This window comes from Equus przewalskii, chromosome 22, assembly GCF_037783145.1.
Source record: "Equus przewalskii isolate Varuska chromosome 22, EquPr2, whole genome shotgun sequence".
Taxonomy (NCBI): Eukaryota; Metazoa; Chordata; class Mammalia; order Perissodactyla; family Equidae; genus Equus; species Equus przewalskii.
Window position 1 is genome coordinate 20,917,882 of NC_091852.1, and position 22,333 is coordinate 20,940,214.

Below are 22,333 nucleotides of genomic sequence, written 5' to 3' on the forward strand. Positions count from 1 at the left end.
GATTTTAGAGATCTACTGAATCCATACAACCTCTTCTACAGATGAAGAAACTGAGGCCTTTCAAAGAGTTTGCTTACTGTCACCTGGTGAGCTGCAAAGGAGCTGAGACTAAAAATGACATTTCCTGTCCGCGGGAATCTTTGACGGCCCTTTGCCCGTCCTCTTAACAGACAAGGGCTATCAATTTCAGGAATTCGCAGGCGTGCTTTGCCGTGAGCACGTAAGGAAACTGATTTCACAGCCTCTTCGACCCAGAGGCCAGCATTTCGCCTAGTGAAGTTGGATGACTCTTCACTTTAACCCAGTTGCAAAAAGACTATGACGTGTGTAAGGTCCTGAAGGTTTCTGCAGTGCTGGAGAGCCCAGGGGAGGACACCCCTCCTGAAGAAAATCAGTGATTGGAGAGCTGGCATTAATGGTTTTTGCCTCGGTACTACTTGGTTTTTATGAAATCAGTTCTCCCGTCCGATCCCCCAGGCTCTTCCTCTGTTTATTTAAACCATCTTCAGTTTGAAAGAAGACTCCTGTCACAGCTTTTCATCCCTACTCCTCTCTCTTGCACCCACTGCGATTGCTCTGAATCCAGTGACTGACTTCCTAGTGCGGTCCTCAGCTCCCGAGGCAGGCGCTGCGTCTCCTATGGCGTCCCCCGAACAGCTGCACCCTTCCGGACACGCATCCGCTCCTTTCCACCAAGAACTCTGACTTGCAGCCGAGCGGGAGCCAGCGCACGGAGGACACAGAGCCCGTCCAGAGAACACAGGGAAGTTCAGCCGCCAGGGACCGTCCCGCTCAGGCACCTGCACGAAACGAGAGCTCTGCCCGCTCCAGAGTCGTGCTCTCACCAGGGGCCAGAGAACAAACCCACCGACACAGAGCAATTTCTTAGCGGAGGGGAGGGAGGGGGAGGAAGGGGGAGGGAGGGGGCGGGAAAAAGGCGCTGGGCGGGGGTATCAACCATGCCCGCCTCCCGCGTCCAGGTACCCTCCCTGTCAAAGATAACAGAACCCAACTGACGCAAGTCTCCCTGGGGGATGGACTTTTTTCCTTCCCTCGGGGAAAAAAGTAAACACACGTGGGCAGAAGGAACATGCCGGGGCGGAGGGAACTCCCCGCTCGTTCTCGCGGTGCAGAAGCCAGCGGGCCGGGCTGAGGCGGAGGAGGTGCGCGAAGGTGCCTCGTGGGCATGGTGGAGTCAGAGCGGCGCGCAAGCGCACTGGGCCCGCCCGCCCGCAGGTCCTGGGGTACAAAGACAGCGCCGCGGAGAGCCGGGGTTCCCTGAGGTCTTAGGAGCCGCCTGGGGCTCCCTTCCGCCCAGCTCCGGGGCGCAGCCACGTCGTTTCCCACCCGGTGTCTGAGGCTTGCTAGTTTCCCCTCGATATCTTCGCCCTCGCAGGCTCTGCAGGGCCCGGGTGGATCCGGTGCGTTTCAGGGTTTAATTCTGGCGCTCGCAAGCCGGGGCCGGCTCCGCCCCCTCCGCTCCGCCCCCTCCTCCGAGGTCTGGGAGCAGCGGCCGAGCCAGCGAGCGGCTGGCGGGTCGCAGCAGGTTGGGAGGAACGCCTAGAGGTGAGTGGAGCCGGGGGCGACACTGCGCCCTTTCCCCCCGGGCTGGGTGCGGGGGCGGCCGGACCCTCACCCCTGCCCCGCGCCGCTCTGCGCGCAGTCGGGCAAACTTGGCGCGCTCCGGGGGCGCCCGGCGGCCGTGGCGGTGGCGGAGGGCAACCCCCGCGGACTCCCCCTCGCCCGGGTTCCCCCGGCGGCCTCGAGGCTGGCCTGGGGACTGGGTCCGAGAGGTTCCTTGGGCCCCGCGGCCGGACGGCTTTGGCGCGCGCTGCGGCGGCGGGGCAGGACCGGGCTGGAAGGGGAGCGCCGCCCGCCAGGCTCGGGGCAGCGGGAAAGTCCGGGCCCGGCCGGGCGGCGGGAGGGTGCAGGCGCTTCTCGGCCCGGGGTCCGGGCGCACGGCCCTTGGGAGCCCCCGGGCCATTTATTAGCCCGCGATGGGGTGGCAGACCCACTCCTAGGCGTCTCCCGGAGAAGTTGTCGGCTCCGCTCCGCAGGAGGGAGTGGCGATCGACCCCTTTATATCCCAGAGCGGCAGGTGGCCTCGGGTCGCCCTCAGCCGACTGGGAGATGGCTCAGGCCAGGGTTGGAGGGGTCGAGAGGTGGGGGAGGGGTGTGGGAGAGCTCTGGGCCTACTGGGGCCCGCCGTCCCCGGCCCGGACAGTGGGGGCATCTGCAGGATCCGCGGGGTCTTGTCCAGGGAGGGTGCGAGCGCCCTTAAGTGGGCTTGATCCTTCAACGCCCCCCTCTTCCAAGCCACTTCGGCAAACACGCAAGGAATCCTGCGCTCACGGCCGCCACCTCCCCTTCATCCATCCCTCTCCACCTGGGTCCCCGTGGAACTTCCAGAGGCACCTCTTGGCTGTGGGTCCTGCAAGTCAGCAAGAGTTGTGCTGCGCCGGCGTGACTCGGTGAGGGCTTTGGCGGAGTCGGCGTTAAAAACAATCTATGGCGTCCCCCAGCGCTCGCTGGCTGCACGTCGTCTCTGCGGTGGCTCGTCTTGTCGTATTAATGGGTGTTCTATCAGAATGAGATACCTGAAACTAACAAGGAAGGTTAATCATCCAGATCTGTAATTGTGCAGGTTATTGCTCCACCGTCACCCCCTCACCTCTGAGCTGGACGGACATCAGGGCCTGCCCTCATGTTTAATTCATTAGTTTATTTAACTTGATTTTTAGGTAGTACTTAGCTGTTCATCTACTAGTTGCTCCTTTCATCCAACTTTCTCTACCAAAAAGTTGGGCTCTCCCACATTTTATTTATTTAAAAACAGATATAATAAACATGCCATTAATTTACTGTTTTAAAATGTACAATTCGGTGGTTTTTAGTATATTCACAAAATTATGCAGTCATCACTACTGTCTAATTCCAGAACATCTTCTTTACTCCGAAAAGAAACCCGGTACCCATTAGCGATCACTCCCCATTTCCCCAGCCTCCACGCATTCATTTTAAGGTGACGTTTTCCCAAGATGGAGCTTGGATGAGAAAACTGAGAGGTTATTAACTTTGGTTCTTTTTGAGTTAATAGACTTGGGGAAAGGTGCTGTTGCTGAGGCAGTGGGGAAAAAAATTAAGTATGGGCTGTCCTATGGTGAGATTATAATTTCTAAGGATGGAGGAGAAGCGGCCAGTGGAGGAATTATTGCCTCCTTTAGAGATAGTACAGGGGCCGGCCTCGTGGCGCAGCGGTTAAGTGCGCACGTTCCGCTTCTCCAGCCTGGGGTTCGCCAGTTCTGATCCCGGGTGCAGACATGGCACCTCTTGGCAAGCCATGCGGTGGCAGGCGTCCTACATATAAAGTATAGGAAGGTGGGCACAGATGTTAGCTCAGGGCCAGTCTTTCTCAGCAAAAAGGAGGGTTGGCAGCAGATGTTAGCTCAGGGCTAATCTTCCTCCAAAAAAAAAAAAAGGTACAGAAATTAGGAATGCATTTTATCCCGTGGCGGGGCTGGGGCTCTCATTCTGCACTCTAAATTTGCCAAGTCCACAGATCACTCTAGTTGAGGTTCTACCCCAGCAAAAGTGAGTTCTGTTTTGTGGATGTGTGTGTTTTGGGGGAGGAGGTATTAGAGAGAAAAAGGGCTGCAGGTTTAAAAATAGTTATGTTTTAAATCATCCAAACTGGCCCCAAGGAAAGAAACCACAGGCAAATGGCCGCTAGAATCGGTATATTCAAGACGTAGGTTCATTTCGTGAGTATCGGCATTTGCTCACAAATAGTCCTGTGAGCTGTTGTGCTCTCAGGCCTTAACCCCCTAGGCCAGGGAGGAGGAGGCGGGATGAGAAAGGGTCTAGTTGACGGAAATTCCCGGAAGTGGGGAGGTGAGTAGGAGAATGTCAGAAAAGGGAGTGCTGGTGGGAGCTGTTTGTTAAAACGGAGTGGCTGTGGGGTGAGCAGATTCAGAAGCAGCAAAGGGGATTTCCATGAAAAATTGCACTTCTCTCGGGCATTTGTTGCATTATATGTGCATGTTTTAAAATCACATTTTAGTGAGCAGAGTTGAAGCTATCCAAATTACACAACCACCAGTACGCTTCTCTTCCGCCCTCCAGTCAAATAGAGAAGCCAAGTTGGTTTCAAGTGTTACAGGACATTTTAAGCCTGTTACATGGGTGGCTTGGCTTGTGCCATCTCTTTTTTTTTTTAAAGTAATTTTTAAAGTTGAACTATAACATACATGTAAATTTTAAGTGTACAATTTGATGGATTTTCACAAAGTGAACATAAACTTATAACCAGAAACAGAGCATTGCCATTTTGTGGAAGACCCCCATGTTTTTTCCAATCACTGTCTCTCCCCAAGGGTAACCACTGTCCCAACCATTGATGAGTTTTGCCTCTTTTCATGTTATATATACGTGAGGTCATATAGTATGTATTTTTTTTTTTTTGTATCTGGTTTCTTTCTCTCAAAATTATGTTCGCGAGATTTAGCCCTGTTGTCGCATGTGGCTGTTAGTTCTGTCATTACCATTGCTGTCCAATATTCCATGTGTGACTATACCCCAATTTATTTATCCACTGTTGGGTTGATGGGCGTTTGAGTAGTTTCCAAATTTGTCTATGGCAAATAGTGTGACTGTGAATCTTCTAGTACGTGTCTTGATACACGTGCACGTGTTTCTATAGGGTATATACTCGGGAGTAGAATTACTGAGTTCTAAACTAGTGTTCAGTTTAGAAGATTCTCCCAAATAGATTCCAGAGTGGCTGTATCATTTATACTTCTACTGGCAGGTATGAGAGTTCTGTCCATCTTTTTTTAAATTGCAAAAGCAGAAGACCTATAGAATTTGGCAGAGGGACAAAAGGTGACCTGTATTTACCCCATCTCGGTAGACTGATTATTTCTGTGTTCACTACCAGTGCTTTTCCATATCTGTTCATATTTTTATGGAGTCATAATCCTAATATTCAATTTTGTTTTTTGTTTATGTCTTAACACTACATCTTAATATTACTCTAGTCTCTATGACTTTTTAACCTCTATACACGTCCATAATCCCATGGATATGTTTTCATTTAACAATTCCTCCATTACTGGAAATGTGTGTTAATTTTTGGAGTTTTACCACTATGTGTTGCTGCAGGGATCATCTTTGTACATAGATGTTTTTTCATTTCTTTTGGATTATTTCATAAACCAGAGACTTTATGGTTTTAGATCCTTATTGTTACACTGCTACTTGCGAAATTGAGTTGTCCATGAATCTAGTACAGAATTGATAAAAGAAGTCTTAAAGTTGCTAGTATGTTACCTGCAAAAAGGTGCCTCATTGATTTAAATTGCAATTCTCGAAATAATGATGGGGTTGACCGTGATGTCTTCTTTATAAATAGCGTAAATGGAACTTTTGTTATTATCTCATTTACCAGTCACATACTGTTTCTCTTTATAGGATATCTTTTGCAAAGATATTGAGCCAGGAACTTTAGAGGATATAAGAAGGACCATTCCATTCCAAGTAGTTTATTGTCCAGAAATGATATATAAAAATTACGAATGCCTCTTAGACAGAATCCTTATGTGTGGCACAGAAGTATTTAGTTCGCTTAACAGATATTGAGTGCTTATATGAGTTCTGAGTCAAAAGAGATCTTGCTTGTCTGCGTGGTTAAGATTGGCTTCCCTAAAAACTAAAACTTGAACTGAGCTTTAAGAGATCTTGAGAAATTGGCTAGGGAGCAGGTGTCTCGGAAGGAAAAAGACCACTGAGCCATCCCGAGGGGAGAGATTAATGGTGCACAGGCAACTCTGCACAATTGGGAGGATACTGGTTTCCTTTCCATTCTTTTTCTGGAAGTTACTGAAAATAAACAAACTAATATAAAGGCAGAAAAAATAGCGAGAGCAAAAAGCCTCACAGAGCCCATAGCAGGTGGGGAGATATAAAGATGCAGAATTGTAGAAGGAGGCAGAAGGATGTAAATATTCGATATGATGGCTCATTCTGGAAATGTAGGGGATGGAGAAATTAATGCTGAGTAGAGAGATTTGGGTGATGTTTAGGGAGACTGGACCTTGAAGGATGTATCCAGGTGGAGATTAGAGTGAAGGGCATTGCTGTTTAGGCAATGGCTTTTGAGGAAGCAAGGCAGTCCAGCAGTGCTTGACACATAATAGGATGGCCAGTCACATGCTTGGAGACCCAGGTGAATGGCAACTTGAGACTGTACCTTCTTCCATTGGCTCGTGACTGCTGAGCCAGCCTGGCGATCTTTGTGGAAATGTAGCTCTGGACCCAGCCTGGCTAGTTTGAAACCAGGTTCTGCTGCTTGCTGTGTGATCTTTGGCATAGTTACCAAACCTCTCTCTATGCCTCAATTTCCCATCTATAAAATGGGCAAATTAAAAGCATGCCCCTCCTGGGGTTATCGTGAGGATTAAATGAGTTAAAACACATAGAGTACTTAGAAGACTGCCTGGCACACAGTACGTGCTAAACATATTTGCTGTTGTTTCTTTAATTTTTAAATATTTTTTCCAGCTTTATTGAGGTGTAATCGACAAATAAAATTGTAAGACATTAGAAGTGTACATCATGATGATTTAATATACATATACATTGCAAGAATTCCTCCCCTCTAGTTAATTAACACATCCATCACTATATACGTATTTTGTGTGTGTGTGTGAGAACATTTAAGTTCTACTCTCTTAGCAAGTTTCAGTTATACAGTACAGTGTTGTTAAACTTCTAAAGTAGTGTTTGCACATAGTAAGAATAATGCAAAAAACAAAGAAGGGTTTAAAATGAAAACCCATCGCTCCTCTCTGATCCCGGCTCAGGTACCGTCTCTTCTCAGTGTGATAACTGTTGACTGTGTTTTTAGTTCTTCTGGTGGTTGTCATTGAACATATTGCCTCGTAATCTAGTGGCTTAAACAATTGTTTCATGGTATTTTGGATTCCGTGGGTCAGGGATTCAGGCAGGGCCTGGCTGGGGCCGTCTGCGCCTTGTGATGTCGACTGAGGTCTCTGTCATACCCAGTTGGTGAATGGGTTGGTCGGGAGGGTCCAGGAAGGCTTTGCTCCCATGTTGTATGCCTTGGCAGGGGATGGCTGGAAGGCTGGGCTCACTATTGACTGTGGACCAGAGCTCCTGCACGTGGGGACTTCAGCATCGTGGCCCCAGGTAGTCAGACTAGTTATGTGGCCACCAGCTTCCCTGTGTATTGATCATGGTTCTCTAGAGAAACAGAACCAATAGGATATGTATATGTTCACAGAAGATTTATTATAAGGAATTGGCTTACACGATTATGGAGGCTGGCAAGTCCAAAATCTCTTGTGTGGGCCAGCAGACTGGAGACCCAGGAGAGCCAGTGGTTCAGATGACGAGCAAAGGCAGTCTACTGGAGAATTCCCTCTTGCTCAGGGAGGCTGGTCTTTTTGTCCTAGTCAGGCTTCAACTGATTGGATGAGGCCCACCCATATTATGGAGGGCATTCTGCTTTACCCAAAGTTCACTAATTAAAATGTTAATCTCAGGGCCAGCCCCAGTGGCCTAGTGATTGAGTCCAGGGTGCTCTGCTTTGGCAGCCTGGGTTTGGTTTCCAGGTGCAGACCTACAACACTCAGCCACCATGCTCTGGTGGTGACCTACATGCAAAAAGAGGGAGATTGGTAGCAGATGTTAGCTTAGGGTGAATCTTCCCCAGCCAAAAAAAAAAAAAGTTAATCTCATCCAAAAACACCCTTCATGTTGACACATAAAATTAACTCAAGGTATGAGCACCTCAAGTGAACCAGTTGGAAGCTCCATGGCTTTTTATGACCTAGCCCCAGAAGTTATATGACTTCCCTTTACCAAACTTTATTGGTTGGAGCAGTCACAAAGCCTGCTCAGACTCAAGGGGAGGGGACATTGACCTGCCACCTGATGGGAAGAATGTCAGAGAATTTTCAGTATTCTTTTTAAACTGCCACAGCGTGCACTTGATTTCACAAATTTAACAATAGCTGTTACCTCCCTGCTAAGGAAAAAGTGGGATTTATGTTACCTCCCACATCTCTTCTCTTCTCCTCCCCTGTTCTTCCCAATTTGATTAGGTATCCTATTATTTTTTGTTCTCTTTTTTCAGTTACCTTTATAATTTTAAATAAAGCATTCTATACTTGACAAGGCCATAGAGAGGTGGAAAACTCAGGTGTGTTGGGGTGTGTGTATCTGTTTGGGAGGGGCAATGAAGGAGAACAATGGAACTGTGTTGAATGGGAGAGGCCTGACAAGGAGGCACTTATTAAAACGCTCCAGCCACTAGATGTGTGAATTGTCTGTGAGGATGGACTCTGCATGAGCACAGCAGGTGACTTAATCCAACGGTTTTTATTTTCTCTCTTTGGCTTTTAAACTCAGATACCTGTTTACCTTTTCGTTGCCTTGAGCTTTGCATTTAAAGTATGGATGCTGGAAGCAAATGATGTTCTGCCTGATGAAGAATCTTAGAACAGATACACTGTTGAGTTGCGTATTTGTGTATGGATATATACACTAGAAGGACCTGTCACAAATAAGTATCCTCATGCTGTTTTTCATTACAGAAGCAATCAGGTAATTGGAAACAGTTATACATTTCAGTGTCAGGAACCCTGTAGCCCTGTTGGAAGGTTTTTTTAAAATTCATTTAGTTAATGGAATTGAGCAATGGGGATTAGTTTAGCTCTCAGAAGACGTACTAATCCCTTTTCGTAATTATCTGATCTCCTGAGATGCACACAGGAACCTCTGTTCTTGCTCATTTACATTTATTGCATATTGCAGATAAAACTAGATTTGATATTTATTTTATGTTTACAGGCAAGAAGGTAAATTTGTTGATATCTGCATTACATTTTTGGCTAGATTTGTTCAGATTTCTGTTGGTAATTCTGACTGGTTCACCCTTTGATCTTGGGGAAAATAGGAAAAAATAATTAGAACAAAGGTAGAAATCAAGCCTGAATTCATCCATCCTCGCTCCCTCCCCCTTTGTATTCTTCTCAGCAGAGCTGCGCTTTCCTTTAAAAATAACTGCTTAAGAGTAACCCTTTTTAGGGGCTGGAATTGCCCCTATTGTATGATGCTGTGACTCACTTTTCTGCCAAATATTCACTCATCTCCCTTCGCAAGCCGACCATCTTTGTATCATACCCCCTTCCAGCCACTACTCTCACCCAAACAGTGTTCTTCTAAAATCGTAGTTTCCTTTTGTCAGTTTTTGAACTTTATTTACATGGAATCACAGAGTGTATACTCTTTTGTGTCTAGCTTCTATCCCTCCATGTTATATGTGTCAGATTGATCCGTGTTGTTTTACATGGGTATGGATTATTCTCATGGCTGCCTGGTTTTCCATTGTGTGAATATACCACCGTTTATTCATCCTACTGGAGATGTACGTTGGGTTGTTTCCAGTTTGGGACCAATATGAACAGTGCTGTCTTGAACAAATTTGTGCATGTTTTCTAGTGAACATGTGTGTACACTTCTGTTAGATATATATCTAGGAGTGGAACTGTTGGGCCACACATTTCAGATATAGTGGAGACTGCCAAAGTGGTTTTATTAATTTATGTTCCCAGCAGTGGGTGTGTGAGTTCTAGTTGTTCCACGTTCTTGCCAATGCTTGTTGTTATCTGTTGTCTTATTTTAGCCAATCTGGTAAATGTGTGCTATTGAATTCCTCAGACTAGTGAAGATGAGCGCCTCAAGAAGGACTCAGGCTCTTTTTATTTAAGGCCTGATGAGATAGACAAGCAAGGCCAGTTAAAGAATTCATCTAGAGACTTCCTATGAGTTTTTTAATTGATCTAGCTGTTCTCTTCCTCCATGCTATAAAATTCGTTTCTGGTGGAGTGTTTTAATTTAGTGGGAGATGTATTTCAAGGAATATACAACTAATAAAAGTTTGAAGAATGGAAGTTTATAAATAAATTCTACTGGTTCTGAGAATTGAAGTATTCAGCATATTTGAAGACTGAAATTTTCTTCATGCTGTCTTACTCTTTCAACTTTTCTAATTTGTTAAATCAATCAATTTATTTTTTTACCATTCACTGTGACTTTTTTTTTTTTTTGAGGAAGATTAGACGTGAGCTAACATCTGCTGCCAATCCTCCTCTTTTTGCTGAGGAAGACTGGCCCTGAGCTAACATCAGTGCCCATCTTCCTCTACTGTATATGTGGGACGCCTGCCACAGCATGGCTTGCCAAGCAGTGCCATGTCCGTACCCGGGATCCGAACCAGCGAACCCTGGGCCACCAAAGCGGAACATTGGAACTTAACTGCTGCGCCACTGGGCCGGCCCCAACTGTGACATTTTTATAGAGGAATTTGTCTGAGTCATGCTCTGCAGTTGGTCAGGAATTAAATTTCCACATGAGAATGTAGAAGAAAATTTGAGTTCTTGCCGTATTATCTTTTAAAGGAAAAAAGGAAAGGGGCGTTAACACGGATCAGTTGGATGTTATGAAGCTTCCAGCGGCGGTGCTGTAAGTTTCTGCCCTTTCCTGGAAGATGAAATGAGCAGTTTTGATGAAACTGAACATATGATTTGGTGTGCTTGAGTTTGTTTTGATTTATTTCCTGTTGGCCTTTTGAAATTTCATCGTTCAGGTTCTATTTAGGGCACTTATTTTATCTTCTCAGTTGTTTCTTTTTGAGGACTGTGCACCTCCTTCGGAAAGCAGCCTAGCTTTGCGCTTATTCAGTGCAGGTGTTCCATCTTCCCTTAAACAGTATTAGGGGTATTGCTGATCAAGGGGTAGACACTGTTGGTCTTAAGTGCCTTTAAGGTGTTTGTCTGTACTGTTTGGCCTCTTGGTGGCAAGATTAAATTCTGGTGGCGTAACCTAAAGGGTCTTTGGAGAACCCAGGCTTCTGACCTTGAGGACAGAATAAGATTTCTCTGCCTGTAGGGACACCACGCTTTGATCTCCTTTCGGAGTTAGAATTCGGGCGTGGGAGGAGAGTTTGCTGAAGCCCTATCAAGGAGAGAAGGTTGGGAGAGAAACGATTCAAGTTTACTTATCACAACGTAAAGTTTCTTAGCCCTGGCAGGGTTTCAGTAACAATTGGGAGAAGCAATTCAAATCGGTTACTGCTATGAAAGTTTTTGTATATTATTTAAAATTTTTTTTTTAAGTTGAGGGAATTCAAGGTTAGTCCTCTTATGAAGTCGTGTGAACTTACTTGTGTTCCAGTAGTTTTTAGTCGGGGGAGGAGGAAAGAGGAACAGTTGTGAAACTGGAGTGGGATCTGAGAATTGTCCATAATGCTGGGAGTGACAGTGAGGTGGGTGGGAGGCACTGGTTTGAGGAATGGCAGAGCCTTTTTCCGGAGAGCTAGGTGGAAGGGGGATGACTAGGTTATGCTTTGTAGGAAGTCGAAAATAGTTTTGACTGACAATGCATGATTATCTCAGGACCATGCTGAGGCTGCCAGATCTGCATAAAGGTACCAATTCGTCAATTATCATAGTGGTTTAGGTGCCCACTGTGTAGTGACCTGTCCTTTAGGTGATCAGGAATTCCATGCTTCCATCAGCTAAAGTTTAAATGTTGTGGTTATAATAAAGAGATCTGTCCTAATGAGACTTGATCCCCACCTGCCAGGGATGCATCTGAGTCTCGTTGTTGCTCTCCACCACTCCTGTCCACGTGCCCCTTCTTCCTTTGCGTGTGAACTTGGAGTCATGAGGGTGCTATAAGTTATCCTCCCCAGATTCAGTGGACTCTGTTTTGTCAGGAGAGTTGTCATCAGGTTTTGGGCTAATAGAGAAAAAGAACTGTTTCTTTCTCTTTGTTTTCTTAGGTTTATTTTAGCCAACCTCAGGAAACAAAAGCCTACTATCTGGATGTTCATGGGAGACAGGAAAACCTAATTGGAAGGCCTTTGTTTTCCTTAGGTGCAATACTGTGTCCTCATCTGGCTTTTTCACACCTAGAGAACCAAAGTGTCTCTCATTCAGAAACACAGTGCTGCTGTGTCTGGGCTCAGTTCCGCCCATCGTGGGGAAGGTGTGCCAGCGGTCCCCTCTTGAAGTCAAGAATGAGTCAGAAGACTTGAGGACTCTTAGCCAGCCCAGAAGGATTCAGTAAAGCCGCTTTAGTTCATGGAACAAACTGTCACTCTTCCCGCTCTGTCAACTTCACTGGCAAGAGGAGGAAATACTGCCTAAGGACCTTGAAGTTTATATACTTTGTGAATCATTTTCTTGGGAACTTTCTCTTTCAAAGAAAAAGTGTGGCAAACCTCTGGCCTCACATCCAGTTTCACCAAATAACTGTGCCTCCCTGTTTGCCTGCTTTGTTTGAGTCCTGACTTAAAGCTGGGGCTCATGTGTTGATGTGTGTTTTTAAGCCTGGGTCCCAGGTGGGGTTGGGGCGCCGAAACCATGGAAACGATGCTTCATCCTGAGCATCTCCTTCTCTCTCCTTGACCCTCAATGACCCAGGGCAGCTTTTCCTTTCCCATTTCTTCCCCATTTTTTTACCTTTATTTTTGGGCTGGTCGGGCTGAAGAGATCTGATTCAATATAGGTTAGGGGCTTGGGCTCCGGATGCTCAACTCTACCATTTCCTGCCAGGCATGTGTTTCCTTTGCCTCTGTGTGTCTGAAAAGAAACCTTAATATCGGGGTCGGCCCAGTGGCGCAGCAGTTAAGTTCCCACGTTCTGCTTCTTGGCGGCCCGGGGTTTGCCGGTTCAGATCCCGGGTGCAGACATGGCATCGCTTGGCAAGCCATGCTGTGGTAGGCGTCCCACATATAAAGTAGAGGAAGATGGGCATGGATGTTAGCTCGGGGCCAGACTTCCTCAGCAAAAATAGGAGGACTGGCAGTAGTTAGCTCAGGGCTAATCTTCCTCAAAAAAAAAAAAAAAAGAAATCTTAATATCATGCACAGTGTTTAAGTGTCTTGGTGTGGGGAGAGGGACAGGAGAACAGGGAGTGAAGATGGAGGAATGAATACCCAGGCTATAGTGTTTCCTGACTATAAAACTCTCTGGGAAAAAAATCTCCAAAGAGGTGTCTTGTTTGCTTATGGCCGGTGGAGCAGAGAAAGGGCTGTGATCCTGGGGTGGTGCACAGTGGATCAAAGAAGAACCCTGGGAGCACATAAAAGGGCAGAGGCAGGCTCAGGGGCCTGGGTCCAGGAGGAAACCCCAGCTCCATGAAGTGCCATCTCCCTTGCCCCTTCTCTGCAAGCTCTTCCACAGTTTTGAGCAAAATAATTTTTCTCTGCCTGTAACATGGGGATAAGGAGAGATACTGCACAGAGGAGCTGAGAGGATCCATGAGACAATAGATGTGTGAGCCTTACCCGAGCTTTGTTGAAATCTGATTGTTCCTCCTGCTGCCCCATGCCAAGGAAACTTTTACTGGTTGTTTAGGATAATGGAATTCCTGGTCATTGCTGGGAAGTTGTTGGGGTTGGGGTACTTGTCTGTGGGGGCGCTGGGATGGGGAAAGATAAGATGCATTAGTCCCCTAAATTGGTGCTCTGAACTTCTCTTCTGGGAAATACTCTGCAGGACTGCTGGTGGTGCAGTCCATTCACCATTTATAACAATGTTTCCAGGATATAATGCATAAATATGCTTGATAAACTGTGGGCATACTACTACTTGTTAAATTGGTGATTCTTTGTATCTGAAGCTTTGGGGAAGTTAGGATAGTAATATTGTATTTTTAGTCCAGGGCCTATGCAAAGACTAGTTCACATTCAGTTAACTAGTGAACTTTCCTTAAATTGGTGACTATATAGACCCAGAGGATTAGGTCTTATTTCTCGCAGCAACATATGCTATTTTGCCTGTTCTCATGTTCATTAAAATTAAGAACTTTCATTCAGCAGTACAAATTAAGACTGAAAAGACAAGTCACAAAGTAAAAGATATTTGTCATACATATGTCCAACAAGTAACTTGTCCAGAATATGGAAAGGACAGCTACAAGTCAGTAAGAAAAACAGAAAACCTAATTTTATTTTATTTATTTATTTATTTTTGAAGATTTTATTTTTCCTTTTTCTCCCAAAGACCCCCCGGTACATAGTTGCGTATTTTTAGTTGTGGGTCCTTCTAGTTGTGGCATGTGGGATGCTGCCTCAGCATGGCCTGATGAGTGGTGCCGTGTCCACACCCAGGATCTGGACCAGAGAAACCCTGGGCCGGCGAAGCAGAGCACACGCAAATTTAACCATTCAGCCATGGGATCGGCCCCTGAAAACCTAATTTTAAAAATCAGCAAAAGGCATTCAACATCATCAGTCATCAGGAAAATTCAAATTAAAACTATTATAAAATAACAATACATACCCACCCAAATGGGTAAAATTAAAAAAAAACAACCCAATAACCAAATATTAGTGGAGATATAGAAAAGCTCAGACTCTCATACACTGCTGGTGGAAGTGTGAGTTGGTTTAACCACTTTGGAAAGCTGTTTGGACTTATCTATAAAGCTGAACAAATGCATATTCTGTGACTCAGTACTTGTAACCCCAGACAAATATGCCCAACAGGAATGAGTGCATATGTGCACTGGAAGCATTTAGAAGAATGCTTATAGTGGAACAATAGAAACAATGCAAATACCCATGAATGGGTAAGTAAATTGTGGTGTGGTTATACAATGAAATACTACACAGCAATAAGAAAGAACAGATTACTGCTACACAGAACCACACGATGAATCTCACAGACACTATATGGAGTAAAAGAGGTTGGAAACAAGTGTACATAGTGTACTATTTCATTTATATGAAGCTCAGAAAGAGGCAGAAGTAATTGAGAGTGACAAGTCAGAATAGGGCAGGGGGTGGCATAAGGGATGTATTGACTGGGAAGAGGCCTAGAGAGACTTCTGGGGTCTTGATAGCGTTCTCTATCTTTGATCTAGGTGCTGATGACATGGATATGTTCATTTGTAAGAATTTATCATGATAAATATTTAAGATTTATGTACTTTGTGTTATTCTTTAATTTTAAAAAGTTTACTAAGATCAAGCATTTAAAAATAAGTAAAACAAAATTTAAACCAATAAGGCTTATTGGCCACAAAAAAGAGAAACTAATTTAAACCGGCTTAAACAAACCAGCACCAACAATAAGGAATTTGACAACAAAACAATAAGGAGTTTGTTGGAAGGAACCCAGTGAAACCCAAGAGCATGGTAGCCCAGCCAGTGCTCCGGGAAACTGGGGAGTTGGGACCTGAAGTTATGATTTCTTTGTGGCACTCACGGTGTCTTGTCTCCAGCATTTGCACCATTCTTTGGCTTTCCTCTGCAGACCACCTTTCTCTGCTTCAGCTCATGCATGGTAGAAAATGGCAGCCCAGCCCTTGCTATCATGACCTCCCATTGCAAACCCAACCCCTTTTTTATACTTTCTAGTTTACTGTCTCCCTTCCTGCTGATCAGCTTAGCCTATGCCTCCTTTTTTCCCCCTGGGAATAGGATTCGTTCTGTGGTGCGGTCAGCTGTGGCCAGGGGATCATGTTGGAGACAGGGCAGCCAAGGCTAAGGATGGCTGGCTTTTTCTAAAAAGGGACGTGTGTGTGGGAAGAAAAAGGTTGCCATCCTACCACATGTTCTCTTGCTGAGTGTCTGCTTCCTCCTATCTTTTCCATCTACTAATGAAGCAGGAAAAAGAGTCCCCAGGAAATTCTTTGTTCCCTCACAATCAAATTAGACTCTCACGTTCACTTCCAAACGGGAGACCCAGCAGCTTGACCCTGATTTCTTGCAGTCTCCCAGAGCTTTGGTTTTACCAAGATCCATCACAAACTAGCCTGGCCGAGGGAGCTGTTTATCTTGTATCGTTTTGGGATTATGGAATAATTTCCCAAATCTCTGCAGATTCACAGCATCTGGGTATAACTTTGTATCCAATTGTAGGAAATATTGTTCCTAACTTGATTTGAACTTAACAATGCACACAGCGGTCCTGATATCCATTATAGGCTTGCTAACACTGATAGAACTGAGGGCCCCAGCTTCAGGACTTTTCAAGGCAGAGTATAGCATTCTCTTTCTCCCAGTCTCTTGAGTCATTTAGTCCTCGTAAATGTTCTGAGTTTCTCTAGATTTCAGCTTGCCAAGACCGCATCACAAATTTGCAAGAGGTGGTGTTGAGTATTTTTCCTTCAGAAATGAAGTTTTTAAATGAATTTATATATATTTTCATCAGAGTAGCTCTGAGAGGAGTCTTAACTTTGAGTATTGTTTTTCTCTGGCTTCCAGGAGAAGATTTGAGAGATCTAGTAATTTTCTTTAAGTTTGGTTTTAATGGATCATTTGAAAAATGATTTCCATCCTCAGATCTTATATTGGTAAGATTTCTAGGCAGGGACTAAGAATAAAAAGCTAAAATGAACCTGGACTTTTTTGAGAATGATTTCTACATCCCATAAAATCCTAGACAATTACGTCTCCTTATTTTGCTAGGAGACTGGTATGCCGGTTAAGTTTATAACCTTGATTCTCACTTTATCCCCCTATCAGTTAGAGATTAATTACATGCCTGTGGATGGGTGAGCTGTTGAATCTTATCTTCTTTGAACCTACCATTGTTCTCAACAAGGTCTTCTAAAGGTCAAACAAGTGACTTAAGTAACAAGTTTTTCCACTCCCCCTAAAGCACATATTTATAGGGTGAAAACTTTAATTAGAAAAAGACTGGGGCCGGCCTGGGTGGTGCAGCGGTTAAGTTCGCACGGCGGCCCGGGGTTCGCCGGTTCGGATCCCCCGTGCAGACGTGGCACTGCTTGGCAAAAGCCATGCTGTGGTGGGCATCCCACGTATAAAGTAGAGGAAGATGGGCATGGAGGTTAGCTCAGGGCCAGTCTTCCTCAGCAAAAAGAGGAGGATTGGCAGTAGTTAGCTCAGGGCTAATCTTCCTCAAAAAAAAAAAGAAAAGAATAAGACATCATTTTCAGTTTATTATATTTGTTATGCAGATGGTTAGCATAAAAATTCACTGACAGTAAGACCTACATGTCCATATACCTTCATTAGGCTGCTCTAGGTATTAATTAGTCCATTGATCATTAAAACATTTTAAAAACGAAGTGATGGTATCATCTCTCAGCTTAGACTAGATGATGCTCAGTGGCTTAAAAAAGCGTATTTAAGTTTCTTGTTCACATTACAGGGCAGCTATGGCTCTGCTCCAAGGGTCTTCTTTCCTCTAGATCCAGGCTGAATGGGCCACCCCAGCTGGGACATAATCTCATGGTAGAGGGTAAGAAAGAAAGAAAGTGACCAATTCATTCATGACTTCATGTTTCTACTTGTGTATCACTTCTTCTTACCTTCAGTTGGTTGCAGCAAGTCACATGGCTGAGCCTACTAACAATGAGGTAGGGAAGTCTAATTAATTCTTCCATCTGGAGACACTGTAAGTCACATGGCAATGGGAGGTATAATCCTCTTATGCAGAGGGCAGCAAATAACTGAAACAACAACATAATCTACCACAATGGAAAACTATTTAATTCAAAGAGGTTTAATGGTCTGTATGCTGATTCAGAAACAGTTTTTAGAATTGATTAAACCTGTATTTCGGGGTTTAAGTTTATGCTTCAGAAATCTGCCTAGCTATGGAAAACAGGGTCTATTTTTTGTAGACTGATTAATCTTTTATGAGCTGGAGAGCTGTACCCACAATTTGGTAACTTTCCATTCATTGTTTCTCAAGGGTCTAGATCTGTAATTTCATCCAGAAATTATTCTTCTTACACTCTTGACTTTTATATCTTGATTTTCCATGTATTGCTGCTATCTTATTGGTCACTTTTGTTTAACTGCCTGAATTAATGTGGTTTTGGCAGCCAGTTACTGTAGTGCTGTAAAGAGAAGAGTAGAGATGGAGCCTTTTGGTGAAACTAAAATTTATTAGGGCCTAGTAAATCTGCCCTGGGATTTTTCTTTCAAAAGTGAAATTGCTGAGCTGTTGCTAATATCCTTACTGGGGAGTTTCTGTCTTATCATTGAAAAAGTACCAAATCAGAATCCTTTGAAGAAAGATGGCAAATTATAATTGTGCTTACTGTGAGCTATAGAACTTTAGTGCCGTGATTGATTATTAGCCATCTACGTGTTGGGGAGTTTCAGAACTCGTGTGTGTGTGTGTGTTTGAGAATGTGTGTATGTGTGTGTGTGTGTGTGTGTGTGTGTATAGGGGAATCTTGGCCATTCCCGCAGGTTCACCTCATACCCTTTTGTTTGAAGTTGGGGTCATCCATTTAGGCAAGAGTCTTGTATAAGTTCTGTAATTTTTACGAGAATGGTGAAATTACTTCTGCTTGGTTGATTTTTTTCAAAAAATTGAGATATAATTGACATAGCACATTATATTAGTCTCAGGTGTACAACATAACGATTCGATATTTATATATATTGCGAAATGATCACCACAATGTCTAGTTAATATCCATCACCACATATAGTTACAAATTTTTTTTCTTGTGATGAGAACTTCTAAGATCTACTCTCTTAGCAACTTCCGAATATACAATACAGCATTATTGGCTGTAGCTGGTTGACTTTTAAAGTGAACCAACCCTTGATGGGTCCCATAGACTGTTGCGCTGTGCATTCTTCCTGAGCACCTGACCTGCCCAAAGTCCTAATGAAAACTTTTTGTGGAGAAATAGTGTTCGTTCATGAATTTCTAAAGCCTTTTACACACCAGTTCCATCAAAGTGTTGGCTACTTGGAATGCTGCCTTCTCCTTTCCCTTTAACTTCTGTTGTTGAATTAGCATGTATCATGTCCTCAGCTTCCATTATTGAGGGATAGGAAATAGCGTAAAGAAACAGCCACAGGAAACTCACTCACTGCGATCCCTTTGGTGTCGCTCAGCAGCCCTTTTTTGAGGAACCATTAGAAAAGTTGCCATAGGCCTCCATAGCAGGAAATGCTGGGGTGTTCCTTGGGAATATATTTGATTTATTGAAAAATGTGAATTTTGTAACAGACTGTGAATTCCTTATTGTTTTGGCCTGTTAAACAACCTCCTGGTACACACCTGTCGAGAACTTAAGGATAGTCATTTCTGCTAACTAATTAGGCCTCATTTACTATTCCATTGTATTTTCCCTTCTTCTGGATTTAATTTCTTTTTTCCGTTTTTAAAATTAAGAGAAATATAGTTCAGGGGGCCGGCCCTGTGGTCGAGTGGTTAAGTTCGCATGCTCCACTTCAGTGGCCCAGGGTTTCGCTGGTTCGGATCCTGGGCGCGGACATGGCCCTGCTCATCTGGCCATGCTGAGGTGGTGTCCCACATGCCACAACTAGAAGGACCCACAACTAAAATATGTAACTATGTACTGAGGGATTTGGGGAGAAAAAGGAAAAATAAAAGCTTTTTTCAAAAAAAGATAAATATAGTTCAGTCTAGTTTGAAAAGTTGCTTGAAGCCCTTTTTGGAACAAGGTTGGATCTAAATGCATGTATTATGCTCCTTGGTGCATTTACAGATTTTGAGAGGTTCCTGCTTATATGTGGCACACAGAGAGAGAGAGAGAGAGCAAGAGCTCTCCCTTCTGTGCTCTCTGTCACCTTTATTGTTCTCAGAAGCAGATGTGTATGCTCCCGGGATTACTGGGGTCTCGTCCTTTGTACTCAGACTCAGGGCAAGAGACTCTTTTGGGCCGTTTTGCTAATGAGGAAGGGGCTCCTGGTGTACCGTGGGGTCTGCTCTCCAGGCCCAGGACCAAGAGTGGGATTCGACTGGTGGAAGGCAAGCACTAGAATGGGTGCTGGTGCAGAGACAGATCAGGAGGGCACTGCGACTAACTTTTGGGTTTGGAGTTGGTGTTTCCCAGCGAGCTGCTTTGACATCTAACCCAGCTCTCTCGAAACCCTGCTGTGCTCCTTGGGCTGGCAGTGTGTGCCTGCCCGTGCTCTCCTCACCTCCAGCCTCTGCCCTGCCCTGGCTTTCCCTTCACCACCCTCCCTTGGTGCTGGTCATCAAGCCAGAATTGGCCAAAAGCTAAATGCCTGGACTGTTGTGCCGTTAGCCTCCCCAAGAGGCGCCGTCCCTGAACTTTGACATGGTGCTATCCCTGTTGCTGTTATTGACGGATAATCTGAAGCATGATCGTATTAAAATTTTTCTGCACCTGCTTGTTCTCCTCCTTGCTCACTCGTCACTCCTTCTCAATTTCCTGTGCTGGTTCTTCATCTCCTTGATTTGGGGAGGGCCCCAGGGCTCAGTCCTCTTCTTCTCTGTAGACACTCACTCTCTTGGTGACCTCATCCAGTCTTATAGCCTTAGGTACTATCCAATTCCAGTTATTCTTATGTTTATTCCTCCAGCTCTGAACTCTTTCCCCAACTCCATGCTTACATGTCAGGCTACTTCCTCCTATGTCCACTTAGATGTCTGATAGCCACCTCAATCTCAGCATGGCTAAAACAGAACTCCTGGTGTCCCCCAAAACTTGTTCTTCCCATAGCTTTCCGTATCTTGATGGATGCAAACCCCAAAAACTGTGGGGTCATCTTCACTGTCCTTTCTCTCACACTGCACCTCCAATCCATTAGCAAATCCTGTTGATTCTACCTTAGAAATATATTCAGAATCTGCCTCCTTGTCTCCATTTCCACTGCCACCATCCTCTGTCACCTGGATTACTGCAATATCCTCATGACTGGTCTCCTTGCCTCTGCCCTTGCAGTGCCTCCTCAACAGTGATCCTTTAAAAACAAGTCAGATTGTGGCACTTCTCTGCTCCAACCGCCTGTTGGCTTCCTGTTTCCATAAGAGGAAAGATTTTCATAATGAACCCCATGGCACTCTTGACCTGGTTGGTCCCTTGTTACTCTCTAACTTCCTCTCCTGTACTCATCCCCCTCCATTGCTTGGCAGCATTGACCTCCTTGCTCTTCCTTAAACATGCCTGTCTGCTTCCCCTCAGGGCCTTTGCACTGGCTGAAGTGCGCTCTCAGCTCCATGCTTGCTCATGCTGAGTCCTTGCTCAGCGGTCACCATCTCAAAACCTTGACTATCTACTCGTAATTATAATCTACCTTCTGCCACTCCTGATCCCCCTTACCCAGCTCTTCCATTTTTCCTATAGCATAGTAACATATGATGTAATTTACCTATGTTTATTGTTTATTGTCTGTCTACCCCAGTAGAATATGGGCTTCCCCTGGGTGGGGATCTTTATCTGGTTTGTTGGTTGATATAGACCAACTTCCTAAAACAGAGCCTGGGAACCTGGAAGGCACTTAATAGATATTTGCCGTTGAAGAAACTGTTGATGAGGATTTACTTCGCTCTTCAGAATCCGTCCTATGAGGAAGTGTGAGTTTCAGTTCACTGTTAGGAAAACATTTATTTCCCTGAGGAACGGGGACTTTTTTTTTCCAGTTAGGAAAGTTGTATAACTCATCCTATTTCCTTCTCTGTTTTGGCTACTTGGATGCCTGGAACTAAGTTGGATGTTCAGGTGTGAGTGATTCTTTGCTCCAATATGTGGGTAAAATCATACCGCTCTTCCCTTCCTTTCCCCTCTCCCCAGCCTTCCCTTGATTAAAAGTCATTCTGTAGTTGTTTTGTTTACTTTTTGACAACAACTGTGCCTTTTATTGTTAGATCCTTCGAGTAACCTTTGGGACTGAATGGTATATAAGAATTTAAATCTGCTCTACAAAAGAGAAAGCGGCGTTTATTAAAGCAGTTTGTCTGAGCTTAGAGCTGGTTTTCTTTTGAGCTCCAGCCAAGTCAGCACCCTCATGTCAGGTTCTGTGCCACTTCTGGTCTGATCAGTGGTCTAAAGCCGCGCTTCTGGATATGCTGTCTCTCCATAGGCTTTTCTTTGATTGAAATACACTTATACGAGTATTCACATACTTGTAAACTACTATTGTCTACTTCTTTGACTAGTCAATCCCAAACTCTTGCCTCTTAAACCCAAGGACCCTAACTTCTGACAGTATCTTTTGAAGACTTTCTTGCCACGGTTCAATGAAGGAATTGTCAGCTAACACTTAAAGGATTGCATGAGTGGTAGGGGTTCAGTCTGCACACATACGAACCAATGTCTTAGTGTGTGCTTTTCAAATGGAGGCGTTTCAGGGGTTATCCAAAGCCGTAGGCGTAAACATCTTCCTGGAACTTCAATTTTACTTGAAATTTTTGGAGAAATCTCTTTTGGATTTTGGCAGCCTTAGCAAGTTCTGTCACATAGATGCTTACCAAAATCTATAGAGTTTCATATTTCTGCATTGGCCGAATTCGAGTTAATGACTCAGATATGTGTT

General features: G+C 44.6%; 1 protein-coding gene across 4 annotated transcripts in view; it reads left to right on the top strand.

The window, feature by feature from the left end:
• Positions 1–231: 231 nt before the first annotated feature.
• KANK1 (KN motif and ankyrin repeat domains 1) overlaps positions 232–22,333 on the top strand; it is a 199,323-nt gene continuing 177,221 nt past the window's right edge. Inside the window, exon 1 of one of the 4 annotated variants that reach the window (XM_070590466.1) lies at positions 232–1,566. The gene's annotated coding sequence lies outside the window, so the exon portion shown is untranslated. Of the gene's footprint in view, positions 1,567–10,483; positions 10,546–22,333 lie in introns of those variants that run through there. The other 3 variants (XM_008512747.2, XM_008512749.2, XM_070590468.1) reach the window with 3 other exon arrangements.